Source organism: Nannospalax galili, unplaced genomic scaffold, assembly GCF_000622305.1.
Source record: "Nannospalax galili isolate Female #2095 unplaced genomic scaffold, S.galili_v1.0 scaffold1282, whole genome shotgun sequence".
NCBI lineage: Eukaryota > Metazoa > Chordata > Mammalia > Rodentia > Spalacidae > Nannospalax > Nannospalax galili.
The window spans coordinates 2,421,161-2,433,880 of record NW_008348795.1 but is presented as its reverse complement, the minus strand read 5'-3'; the positions used below and the strand labels follow the sequence as shown (position 1 = coordinate 2,433,880).

Sequence of the window (12,720 nt, the reverse complement as noted above, 5' to 3'; positions counted from 1 at the left end):
TGGACCATTTCTTCAGTCTGGTCTTTTTTATATCTCTTATAGGGTGTTCTGTTATTTTACAGACATGTTTCACATGCTGGTCAGAACCATTTAGATTGGCCAAAGCCTCTCTCACTTTACACAGATTCTGTCCCATCAAAGGGCTTAGTAAAACCATTAAAGCCCCATAGAATTCTCGAGGTCCCACTTAAATTAAGCTCTCCTTTATATCTCTGGTGAACACAGTCTTATCTGGCCCAGTGAACTGGACATTATATATTGCTTTTCTCATACCAAGTTCTCTCAGGAATGCCTGCCCCTCCTTTATAGTCCTCCAGCAGCCCCTGAAAATCATGTTAGACTCCCTTGGTGATGACCATGTATCTTTAATGCCTTCAACCAACCATCCCATTAAGGACTGCTCCCCCCTGCATTGGCCTAGATTGAACAGCCTATATCACAAGAATGGATAGGTGGTTATATAACTCAGCTGTGGAGCTTCTGAAGGACTTAGGCTGACATCATTTGCTCCCATGTCCCATACTCTCGCAAGCCACATGGCCAGGGGCTCTCTGCTTGCTTGCTTGTAAGTTTTTCCTAGTTTTAACAGCTCTGTCATGTAATATTTCTTAACTACAGTACAGTTAGCTTTTTTTTTTCCCCTTTTTACTATTATCTGTCTTTTCCTCTGAGTCCTTGGACCTTACAGAAGTCAAAGTGTCCTGCTTTTTCCCTCTCTCCAGCTTTGCAATGGGGTCTGCCAGGACTTCCCAAGCCTTTTCAGCTTTGCCTGCCTGGGGCACAGCTTTTATTATGCGAAGTGGCCATACTCCCTCTCTGGGTGCTCTGTTTGGGGGTAAAAGTTTTTCCAGCCTCTGAATAACCTTTAAGAAATCTTCATATACCCACAACATATCCCCACATTTTCAACATAGCTGTGGCCCATGCTTCTACATGGCTGACCTCTTTTTAATTACAGATTTTATAATCTATTGTATAACCCATGTGACTATCCCTAACCCCATTAAGGATATGGGTTTTGATTGGCATCTGTCCTGGATTTGGGACTCAGAGACCAGCTGACCCACGCCAGGGGCAGCAGGAATAGCACTGCTTTCCCAGGCCCACATCCCCAAGGCTGTGGTCCCTTTATCCAGCCCGACTATGCCAGTTTTGTTGCCCGAGTTCTCTCATGGTCTCTTGCGCTATCAGGCAAACCATATAATATATCTTTATGTGTATTTGTTATTGTGGTGGGTGCGGAGAGTGACCTACAAGGAAATGAGCACCTCATGCCTAGCTCCAGCGGCGCCTCTGGTTCCTGCGCCATGCCCATAGTTACCCCCAGGATTCGCTCATGCCTCAGGGGCTAGTGGTCTCCCCCCAGGTCCTTGAGTAGCCTGACTGCTGTTGCTGCTGTGTGTTCCCCACGCGACTCTAGCTGCACATTCCCCACACCACTTGCTACCAGTGAATTGCGGCTTCCCTTTCAAGGTGGCTCCCAGTAGCCCCTCAGTAGCCCACCTTCTGTGTCAGGCCCCTCCTCTTGGAGAAACTAGCCAATTGGGAGACAGGGGTCTAGTCAATCTATCTAGAGTCACTCCCTTAAAGAACATCAGCTTTCCCTCACCCAGCAGTAATAGGCTGCCAATAGTTCTTTGGTTAAGGTAGGACCTGCTATCCATTGTCCCAGTTCTATGCTGGGTTTATGTCTGCTTGAGTTTGCATGGGTCTTAAGTATGTTGACAGCTTGCAGAAGATGCATATGAGCAAGGTTCCAGGAACCTGTAAGACTGTTTCCACATGGCCATGCACTACTTTCCCTGGCTCTTACAATCATTCTGCCCCCTCTTCCTCAATAGTCCCTGAGCTCTGGGTGGGTGGAGTTTAATGTAGGCATCATTTCCAAGAGTCTACACTCTGGAGATTTTTATACGCTACAATTTGGTCATTTGTAGCATTTTGTTTTCATTGCCCTCTGATGCATGAGGGAGCTTCATTGATGAGAGATGAGAGATGCATTAGGATTCTCTCTACACCTTGTTCCAATCTTTTATGTGAGCCTTAGGAGTAAAGGTTCCATTGTAGGACTTAGAAGTTCCATTGTAGCATTTAGAGTTGGGTATTTAAAAGACTAATTCTCTCTGTATGTGAGCAGTTGAAGAACTCTGTAAGTCTCCATCTCTATTCCTTGTTCCACTATGTTCCATGAACCTTAGGTGTAAAGGTTCCATTTAGATGCATCACTTGGGGTTGGGAAATTTGCAGATAGTCTCTGTTGTGTGCCCAGCTGTGGAGCTCTGTAATAATTTCCATCTGTTGAAAAGGAAGTTTCTTTGATGAAAGGGGACTGGAATACTTCTCTGTAAATATAAGGACCCACATTTTGCACATAGTAAGAAATTACATTTCTCTAAGGATGTGACAACCTTGGGGCTTTCTCTAAAAACTATGTCGCTCCAGTTTGTGTATTTGGCTGCATTTTCAATATCAAACATGAGTTTCTTCCCATTGAGCATGCTTTAAGTCCAATTAGGTGGTTGTTGATTACAATAGTACCACTACTGTACCAACGTCGCTTGCTGTGTTGGTCATTGTGGTTATTAGGCTTTAAAGCTGGGATTGGACCATCAATTGATGGTCTCCCTTAGCATTTTCATAGTGCTCTCCAAAGCTATGAGAGCTAGCCTTCAGGGGAGGTGGCTTCCAGGTCATTTTCGACTCCATTGCACCAAATCCTGTGTCCAAAGTATGTCCTGTCTTCAGCAGTAGGACCTTACCTTCAAGTTCTAGGAGGCAATCAAGGGCTGTGGCAGTAGCATATGTAAATTTGGGATTCTCTTCGACTACCTTGTCCAGCAACTCAAAGGGAGTTTTCTCCTGTCTGGTACTTTTTCCTATTCCCTAACTTTCAGATATGCACATGGATACATGTATAAATATCATGTGTAATTTTTCAGTAGGCTATTGAAATACTACATTTCCCTCTGTTCTAGTTTTTTTTTTTTTTTTTTTTGCATCAACTCAGTATTGTTTATCTCCCCTCTCTACCTGTCGAACTGCTCCCTTTTCCCCATGTCACCCTGGACAATATTTGTCCCCTTATTGTCACCCCTCTCTTGAAGTCATTCTTCTCTTTAATATTATGGTTACTTGTAGAAACCTTGCTCTGCTCCCATTGAAATACCTCCGTTGTGCCCATTTTGTTCTTGGTAACATCTTTCTCCTATTGTTTCACTTTCTTTAGCTCATTTGTTCACTTTACCTACCTGGTTCATTTAAAATTTCTTGGCTCCTGCTGGTACATTAGGATGTATACTCACATATAAGGATTGGTTGCTAAGAGTCATGTAGGAGGGAAAATATATGTTGCTTGTTTTTCTTAGTATGTATTCACTTACTCTAACAGTTTCTAATTCTATCCATTTACCTTCAAATTTCATGATTTCATCTTTCTTCTATCACTACATAAAACTACACTGTGTAAATGTAACACATTTTATTATCTACTTGTCAGTTGAGGGGCACTTAGATTGCTTCCATTTCTTAGTTACTGTGAAAGCAGCAGCCACAACATGGATATATAAGTATATCTGCAGTAGGATTGGACTTTTGGGTGTATACCAAGGAGTGGGATAACCAAATCATATGATAGATTCATCTCTAGTTTTTTTAAGAATTCTCCACACAGCTTTCCATAGTGATGAAAGGAGCTTGCAATCCCACTAGCAGTGAATGAGCATTCTTTTCCCCTCATCCTCTACAGCACTTGGTATTATTTGTTCTCTTGATCCAAGCCAGTCTGACTGGGGTAAGATGAAATCTTACGGTAGTTTTAACTTGTCTCTCTCTAATTACTAAATCATGTTTTTTTCTCAACCATCTTTACTTCTTCTTTTGAGAACTCTCTGTTTGGCTCTATATCCCATCTTTTAACTAGGTCATTTATTTTCTTGATTCTTCTTTTTGTTAATTTCTTTGTTTATTCTGAATATTAAACCCCTGTGAGGTGACTCACTGGTGAAGATTTATTTTCCAACTCTGTGGGTTTTCTCTTCATTTCTTTAGTTGTTTCTTTTACTGTGAAGAAGCATTTTAGGTTAATGAGGTCCCACTTACTGATTGTTGACCTAATTCCTGACTTATGTCAGACTTAGAAAGTCCTTTCCTACACATATGTCTTGTAGGGCACTGCCTATATTTTCTTCTAACAGTTTCAGAGTTTCAGGTTTCACATTGAGGTCTTTGATCCATTTGGAGTTTGTACAATGTGAAAGACAAGGGTCTAGTTTCATTCTTTTACAGGTGGAGATCCACTTTTGTCAGCACCATCTGTTGAAGATTCTGTCTTTCCTCCAGTGTGTGTTCTTGGCACTATTGTCAAATAAAAAGTTGCTGAAATTGCATCCAGTAATTATCTATGTTTCTGTTTTTATGCCACTATCACGTTGTTGTTATCACTATCTCTGTGATATAATTTGAGATCTTGTATGGTGATCTCCCAGCATTGCTCTTTGTGCTCAGGATTACTTTGGCTATCTGGGATCTCTAGTGATTCCAATCAAATTTTAGGAGTTTTTTTTCTAACACTGTGAAGAATGTTATGGGGATTTGCAAATGGATTGCATTAAACTTATATCTTGCTTTTGGTAATTTTCACAATATTAATCTTTCCAATCCATGAGCGTGGGAGATCCTTCTGTCTCCTGATGTCTTCCTGAATTTCTTGCTTTAGAGATTTAAGGTTTTAATTTTAGAGCTCTTTAATGTCTTTGGACAACTCAATTTCAGAATTTTTTTGAGGCTACTGGAAATGGGAGGGTTTCCATGTACTCTCTCTCTGATTGTTTGTTATTGGTGAATAGAAAGGATAATGATTTTTGCAAATTGAGTTTGTAACCTGATACTTTGGTCAAAGTGTTAATCATTTCTAGGAGCTTTTCTAGTGGAATTGTTTAGATCTCTATGAATAATAGCATATCATCTGCAAATAAGAACAACTTGACCTCTTATTTTCCAATAACTACTCATTTAATTTCTTTCATTTGTTGTATTGCTCAAGCAAAAATTTCAAGCACTATATTAAAAAAAAAGAGAGGAGCTAATGGAGAGCCTTGCCTGGTTCCTGAATTGTTTTTTGTTTTTTGTTTTTTTTTTGTTTTTTTTGGTCTTTTTGAGACAGGGTCAACCTGTAGTCCCAGCTATCCTGGAACTCACTATGTAGACCAGGCTGGCCTTGAACTCACAGAAATCTGCCTGCCTCTGCTTCCTGAGTGCTGGGATTAAAGGCGTGCAGTTCCATGCCCAGCGGTTGTTCCAGATTTTAATGGAAATATTTCCTCTTTTTATTTTTTCCATTTACAATGATGGTAACTATGGGTTTGTTGTATATAGCTTTAACTATGTTGAAATATCATAATGTCAGAACAATTTCCTCTAGGACTTTTAACATAAATGCCTGTTGTATTTTGTCAAAGATCTTTTGCATATCTATTGTGATGACTGTGTGATTTTTGTCTTTGAATTCATTTATATGAATTATAACACTTATGGACTTATGTATATTGAACTATCCCTGCATCTTTGTAGTAAAGCTAATTTGATCATGGTGGATGATCCTTTTAATGTGTATCTCTATGCAGTTTGCAAATATTTTATTGAACATTTTTGCATCAATGTTAATTAAACATATGATTCTATAGTGTTCTCTTTTGGTTATGTCTTTACCTGGTTTGGGTTATGTCTTTACCTGGTTTGGGTTATGTCTTTACCTGGTTTTGATATTAGAGTGATGCTAGTTTCGTAGAAGGAATTTGGGAGTTCTCCCTCTGATTCTACCTTTTTAAAAAATTTAAGTACTATTGGTTGTAGATTTTTAAATGTTTGGTATCATTCTGCTATGAATCTGTCTCAACTTGTTTTATTTGTAAGGTTTTGTATTACTGCTTCAATTTATTTATTTATAGATCTGTTTTAGTTGTATATCTTTTCTTTCAATCTATTTGTAAGTCAAATTCACTGCTGGGAGGTGCACATGGCAGCCAGTCCCCTCCTCCCACAGTCCTTGCAACAACCTGAGGAAAAATTTCTCCAAATCCTGGTTTGAAGAATTTTTACGAGTTTATTGGACTTGCTAACTGAGCTTGGTGTGCGGGTTTACTTACAGACAAGAGGGACCCTCCCCATTCAAGGCTGTGTTCAAAAGTCCACACCTAGTCATAAATCCAGTGGGTCCACACAGCCTTACAAAATGGCGAGAAGCCAGCCTTGTGCTTTTCCAAGCTTTTATACCCTTAGCCCCTCCCCTGCAGGGAATATGGTCAGCCAATTGACTGGAAAAGAGAAAGGGAGTGGATTCTTTGCAGAGCATGGGAAGGAGGCGGGTCCATGGCTTGTCATCACAGGGCCAGAGGCACATCCTCTGGGTCACACTTACGACCCCTTCCTCTGACTCTCACAAAACTTTCCACCAGCCTCTTCCATAAATATCCCTGATATTCAGAGGGGGTGGGGTGACCTTTCTCCCATGGTAATAGGGCACTGGACTTTTCAAGTCTCTGCATCCTCTACTTGTCATGGGCTGATGGCTCAATTTAGTGGCATTCCACCTACTATAAAAACACGAACAGCAAGAAGCAAGAACATGTAAACAGTAATTGCATGAATAGCTCATGGGCGTAAACACAAATGCTTGGGTCATACCTCAGTAGGCACATCACATCACATCCATCTAGCTATACAATTGCAGTAGCTTCTCCACTGGGGCCTATAACCTCTCCTGCCACAGGGGATTGGCCTGGTCTACAACCAGATGTGTTCCATCCCTAGGAGTTGGCATTAGGTCCAATCGATAATTAGGTGGTTGTACATACAGTAAATGAGCCACTATTGCACCAGCAAGAACATCTTGCTACACATGTTGATATTGCTGCACATGGGGTCCTTCGCTGAACAGGATAATGGGGGGCAATTCTCCCCCAGCCATCTGCATAGCTCCTTCTGGCACTATGAAAGCCACCCATCCAGTGGCAGGGAGTTTCCAGCTCACTCCAAGGTTGATTTCTCCCTCTTACATCATGCATCATTTCAGCAATAGGGTCTTACTGTCCAATTCAGGTGTGCAACCAACATTATTGGCAACTGCCTTTATAGTCTTGGGGACCTTTGGGTTCCCTTTGGCCAAATACTCATAGGGAGGCAACCCAACCCTGGTACTGGGATTTTCATTTAACAATCTTGTGGCTTCTGGAAGGGTCTTTTTCCACCCTCATAGGGGTCCTTCTGGATGTAAGGCTTTCAATTGCTCCTTTAGCAACCCATTTTTTCTTTCATAAACCCTGCTCCTGTAGTGGAAATACCATTGAATTGGGACCGACTGTTTGGGTTATTGTTGCCACAAGCCCCACACATAACCTTCAGGGCTCCTTGTGACTTCCAAGAGGAAGGGACACCAAGGTCTTGGGGCACACAGCTGCTTAGCTTGCCCAACCAGTAGCTTGGCCTGCTCAAAAGCCCCTTGGGCCTTTACATCCCAATGCCATGTAGCACGTCTTTTTATTAGATTATTCAGAGGTGGGGTAACCTGAGCAAGGTGAGGTCTGAAAATTTGCAAATACCTGAGAAGTCCCCAATATACCTGTAACTGCTTAGCATTTATTGGTACGGGTTGTTGTAAGATTTTCTCAACCACCACAAGTTCTTCTTGACCATAAAATTCCAAAGAACTTTATCCCTTGTGGCCCAAATTCTCTCTGGGTCTCCTGCATGGTCAGACAAACCATATAATATATTTTATGTGAGTTTATTAACTTAAAAAGGAATGAGTACCCAGTGCCTAGCCCTGCACCTCCATGACTCAGAGCCCACCTTATCAGACTATGCCATGCCCATAGCCCCGGTAGCATTTGCTCAAGCCTCCAGGGCCAGTAATCTCACCCCAGGTCCATAGGGAGTCAATCCATTCTGTCTTTGAGTTGCTGTGCTGGCTGCCAGTTTCCTACACCATCACACTTTACCGGCAGCTCCTGGGTTCCATCCTGAGATGGCTCCCAGCTTCCCTTCCTAGTTCCCATTCAGTGTCAGGCCCTGTCTTTTGGAGGAACCAGCCAATCAGGAGACACTCCTCCCCTTTCCTCTGCTCTTACAATCTGTCCAATCTTCTGCTAAAGTCCCTGAGCCTTGGAGGGGGTGATAGATGTAGGGTGATCTCTCTTGTCTCATGATGAGATAGTAGCTTCTTGGGTTTCCCCATTAGTCATTTTTAGGCCATGTCCACTAATCTATCTTATTGGTGTTTTATCCTACTATAAAGACAAATGGAAGGAAGTAGACACATTTAAACAACATGAATGTAAATACATATGCTTAGACAATATCCCAGTAGGTGTACTATACTCATCAAACAATATACTTATGATGGCTTCTCCGCTAGGGCCTGTAGCCTTTCTCAACAAAAGGCATTGGCCTGGTCTACAACACCAGATGTGTGTTCCACCCCAGGAGTGGGCCTTATCCAATTGGAAATTTGTCAATTGTACATATGTGATCGAGCCATTATTGCACTTGCAGATATTGCTTGGCATGTCTGTGGTGTGCAGCATGTGGGGTCCATCATTGAGTAGACTTATAGGGGATCCTTTCTTCCCCAATCATCTGTATAGAGCCTTCTGGTAATATGAATGTCATCCATCCAGTAGCACATAGTTTTTTTGGCTTAATCTCAGTTCCATCTCTTCTTCTTCTCCCGTGCTCACAACATGCAGTGTCCTCAGCAACATGGCCTTACCGACCTTTCTAGTGTACAACCGACATTAATGGCAATAGCCTTGGTGAATTGGAGGACCTCTAGGAGCTCTCTCTGACCAACAGCTCATAGGGAGTGCAACCCACCCCTGGTACTGTAGATTTTCTTAACAGTTGTTTGTAGCTGGCCTTTGCTTCTTCAGGTATCTGTCAAATGGGTTTCACATCTGTAAAAAATTTGAAGGAACATTAACATTAAATATTAAATCACTCATAAACAACATCTCATAAAGCTTGGAAAGGTTTTGTCCATTCGTATTAGCTGTTTTCTCCATAGATCCTTGTTAGGTACCATAGCATGGTTATGAGGTATTCATTTAGTTAGCTCATTACCATTTTTAGTTATCCCTTTGGATTCTTTTATTCTTGATACACTTACAGGTGTTGGCTCCAGTTTCCTGACTCTGCACTGTGCTAAGGAGGCAGGGGGCTTCTCCTGTCCCCACAGCCCTTGTTGGTTCCCTCAGTCAGACAGGCTCTGGGTGTGCCTCCTGACTGTAGCCACATCTGTCATTTTCCCATTGACCACATGAGGCTGCTGGAGGAAAACTTGGTGGGAAAACCTGCTTCCACCCCTAGTATAGCCTTTATCAGAAGAGAAATGCATCTTATTTAATCCTTGGGGATTTTTAACTACTCCTTCTACAGTTGTTATCCTTCGAATGTCCTTTGTAAATTGTTCTTGTTTGAAAGCCTTCCAGAATTGCCTTAGTACCGCATTTGGCTTTCTATCAATTTTTTCTCTGGGGATTTGGGCTTGACATAAGTTTTGCCACATTTGTCTTCGAGAAATCCAAGTGGACCATTTCCTCTGTTTGGTCTTTTTTATATCTCTTATAGGGTGTTCTGTTATTTCACAGACATGTTTTACATGCTGGTCAGAATCATTTAGATTTACCAAAGCCTCTCTCACTTTACAATGATCCTGTCCCATTGAAAGGCTTAGTAAAACCATTAAAGACCCATACCATTCTTGAGGTCCCAGTTGAATTAAGCTTTCTTTCATATCTCTGGTTAACACAGTCTCATCTGGCCCAGTGGATTGGACATCATATATTGCTTTTCTCATACCTAGTTCTCTCAGTAATGCCTGCCCCTCCTTTATAGTCCTCCAGCAACCCTTGCTAATCATGTTAGTCTCCCTTGGTGACAACCATGTATCTTCAATGCCTTCAATCAGCTATCCCGTTAAGGACTGCTCCCCCCGGCATTGGCCTAGGTTGAACAGCCTATATTCTAAGGATGGATGGGTGGTTATGTAACTCAGCTGTAAAGCTTCTGAAGGACTTAGACTGAAGTCATTTGCTCTCATGTCTCATATTCTCACAAGCTCTCTGCTTGCTTGCTTTTAAGTTTTTCCTAGCTGTAACACTTCCAGCATGGAATATTTCCTAGCTATAGCACAGTTAGCTTTTTTTTTCCTTTTTACTATTATCTGTCTTTTTCTCTGAGTCTTGAACTTTACACAAGTCAAAGTGTCCCACCTTTTTTCTCTCCCCAGCTCTGTAACTGGGTCTTCCAGTGCAGCCTTTTCATCTTCTCCTGCCTGGGGCATATCTTTTATGACACAAATTGGCTGCTCTCTTTCTCCTGCTCTTCCTTTGAGTTTAGAGGAGGTAAACGATTTTCTAACCTTTGCATAACTTTTAACAAATTTTCACATACCAGCAGCATATCTCCACATTTACAACATAGCTGTGGCCCCCGCTTTTGCGTGGCTGGCCTCTTTGTGGTAACCCATTGCAAAAACCACATCAGCGCTGCCATTAGTGCTCTTCTAAAACTCAGTCTCAGTTTTGTCATATCCTGTCAGACTACGCGAGTTCTGTGGCCCAAATTCTCTCTGGGTCTCCTGCACGGTTAGACAAACAATATAATATATTTTATGTGGGTTTATTAATTTACAAAGAATGAATACTCAGTGCCTAGCCCCACATCTCCGCAACTCAGAGACCACCTTGTCAGATCATGCAACGCTCTACTAGTGGCTCCTGGCTTCCATCCCAAGATGGCTCCCAGCTTCCTTTCCTACTTCCTTCTTGGTGTCAAGCCCCGCCCATTGGAGGAACCAGCCCATTGGGAGACACCCCCGTACCAGGCCCTTGTACCATCTGTGGGTTGATTTCTCATCCTTGCTCCTTCAGGTGCCCTTGTATTTCCCCAAATGAGTTTCCAATTCTGTAAAGCACTCAGAAGTTAGCATTATGTCATCTGTGTAGTAGAACCTCCTTACAGAAGGAGGGCAGGGTAACAGGGCCAGGTCCTGGACCACCATCCAGTGACAAACCACAGGGCTGTGGAGGTAACCTTGGGGAAGTACTATGAAAGGCCATTGTTGTCCATTCCACCTGAATGCAAATTGATCTTGGGACTCAGCAGCTAGGGGAATACCAAAGAATACATTAGCAAGATCCACTACAGTGTAGAAGGACCCCATTTCCTGCACCAGTGGATCAGTTATCAGTACAATGTTGGGCACTGCAGCATGAATGGGAGGCACCACCTTATTTGACTCCCAGTAATCTACAGTCATTCTCCTGGAGCCATCTGGCTTCCTGATAGGCCAAATGGGGCTATTGTTTAAACCTCCATTGGCAAGTTGGACCATGGATCTTCCCTTTCTTTGAATTAAAAGTTGGACTCTAGGAGGATTTCCCACTATCTCTAGGTCACTTCCTTCTTCCTCACTACTCGACTCCTCCCTGTGATTCCAGGTTTTAGGATCCCAGGATGGGCCTTTTATTATCATTCTGATCTGGCCTTTTTTTTTCCCTCTTGACCTTCTAGATGTAAAAAAAAGGCATGCCAACACCTCCATCTCCTTTTTCCTCTTATCTAATTTACTGGCAAGGTCAGAGGCCAGTCCCAAAGAGGTCAGCCTCCTATCCCTCTCCCATTATAATTTCTCTTTAACAACTTCAGTTTCCCTCTGGCTAAGGCCCTCTCTTGGAACAGATTTCTTATTATCAGTAGCAATGGCCAAGTGGCCTCTGCAGCTGCTTTTTGACATTTCTGTCCCTGGTGTGCTACTCCTAGAGATTGCAGAATCTGTTCCAGACTTCTGCTGTTTTCAGGTCCTCTCCATACTCATGTGGTGGCCCCCACCAGTCAAGCAGGCATGCCACCCTGTGCCATCTACAAGATGGCTCCCACCCTGGGATCTCTCCCATTGACCTCGACTGTTTAGAAGGCCTCACCCTAGTTACATATCTCACTGTCCACTGCATTAACCATGTCACTGCAGCCTCCCCCACCAGGCCTATGGGAATGGCCCACCAGGTTAACATTTCCTCAGCCCACATTCTCCCTTCATCCCACTTTACTTCAGATGTTGGTCTCTTTCCCCATATCAGGGATATCATCAATGCTCTGCCAAAACTCATTCTCAGTTTCGTCTTATTCTGCTGGACTATGTTAATTGTAAGTCAAATTCACTGCTGGGAGGTGCACATGGCATCCAATCACCCCCTCCCATGGTCCTTGCAACAACCTGAGGAAAATTTTCTCCAAACCCGGGTTTGAAGAATTTTAGCGAGTTTATTGGACTTCCTAACTGTGCTTGGGATGCAGGTTTACTTACAGACAAGCAGATGCCCCCCCCCCATTCACTGCTGTGTTTAAAAGTCCACACCCAGACATAAATCTGGTGGTTCCAGACAGCCTTACAAAAATGGCAAGGGGCCAGCCTTGTGGTTTTCCCAGCTTTTATCCCCTTAGCTCCTCCCTTGCAAGTTGCTATGGTCAACCGATTGGCTGGAACAGGGAAAGGGAGTGGCTTCTTTGAAGAGCTTGGGAAGGAGGCATGTCCATGGCTTGTCATCACAGGGTCAGAAGAACATTCTCTGGTCACACTATTAAAATGAATTTTTAAAAAATAGAGTATTTTGGCCAGTGGCGCATGCCTTTAATCCCAGCACTTTGGAGGCAGAGGCAGGTGGA

The 12,720-nt window shown here is 42.7% G+C and overlaps 1 protein-coding gene across 3 annotated transcripts in view; it reads left to right on the top strand.

Annotated features, from left to right (window-relative positions):
* Sgcz (sarcoglycan zeta) overlaps window positions 1-12,720 on the top strand; it is a 468,968-nt gene that overhangs the window by 390,439 nt on the left and 65,809 nt on the right. The gene's annotated exons all lie outside the window — the stretch shown is intronic.